Raw genomic sequence first — 1,272 nt, forward strand, 5'->3', positions numbered from 1 at the left:
TCTTCCTAAAACTGGATAGATGGCAAACCTATCACTAGAATGTGGAAGAATTAAAGATCTGTAATGCCTCCTACATGGGTGCACCAGACTCTAGTCAAGGTCGTTTCAATGGTCGTATGTGCATATGAAAGCTGAACATCAAATAAGAAAGACCAGGAAACAAGTGATGCATGAGAATCATGATATTGGTGAAGAATACTGAGAGTATCATGGACTAATAGAAGAATGTAACAACCTATTTTTTTGAAGGGCACAGCCAACATGCCCCTTAGAAGTGCAAATGGTAGGACGATGTCTCACACATTTTGGATGTTATCAGGAGAGGCCAGTGCTTAGAGCAGGACCACAAGGGTCAGAGAAAGACAAAAGGCTCTTCAGGAGATAAGATGAATGGACGCCGTGGCTGCAACAACTGGCCTGACCATACCGATTGCTTGAGGCACAGATAGGGTGGGTATGACTCAATGAAGTCGAACAGCAGCACTCTTAAAGGGCACAGACAACCGAGTAGTGACGAGGAGGGAGAATGGAGGCTGCTTTTATTTCATGAGAGACAACTGCCTCACATCTCTGCTCTTTTTATTTGATGAGACAATTGCCTCACATCACCATTCAGATGAGTGAGTGTGTCAAGAGTTCCACTATATAATGAGAAATGTTTCGCTAGGATATAATAGTCATCTCGCCTGAAAACAGCAGATGCGCTGCATGGTATGTACTAGTCTGTGGTAAACATGTTGTGGTGACTGAGTGGTTTGGTTTCTATAGCAGGTACTGAAAGCTTTATAGGACCTCCCCTAATTACAGATACGCTAGTTCTGTATGTATATGTGTGCATTGAAATATTTACACACACATACACACAAGGGGGCTTCAAAAGTCTCAAAGGATTCCAAAAATGGAATTAAACATAGTTATTTTATCCCTGAAATTGTTATGTATGTGGGTAAGTAAAAAAAGTATTGCTACTGGGGATCCAGTTTATATGTGCAAGGGATTATTACAAACAAAACTGTTTAAATTTATCTCTGCTGTGATTGGATGGCTTCATACAAGTTTTCTCAAGAACATAGTTCTCGTACTCTGGTTAAGGTATTGTAGCAGTTAGATTTTTATATCAACTAGAATGTGTATGTAAGTGTAGGGTTAAGAATCCAACCTGTCAATCAGGTCTCAGTTTAATGATGTTTTCTTGGTGATGTGGTCTTTCCAAAAAGGAGAAATTAGGAAATTCTTTCACTTTGCCTCTCCCACACACTCCCCTTCTCCCTT

The sequence above is a fragment of the Echinops telfairi genome, unplaced genomic scaffold, assembly GCF_000313985.2.
Source record: "Echinops telfairi isolate 266 unplaced genomic scaffold, ASM31398v2 ScPeMD7_21;HRSCAF=78, whole genome shotgun sequence".
Lineage (NCBI taxonomy): Eukaryota > Metazoa > Chordata > Mammalia > Afrosoricida > Tenrecidae > Echinops > Echinops telfairi.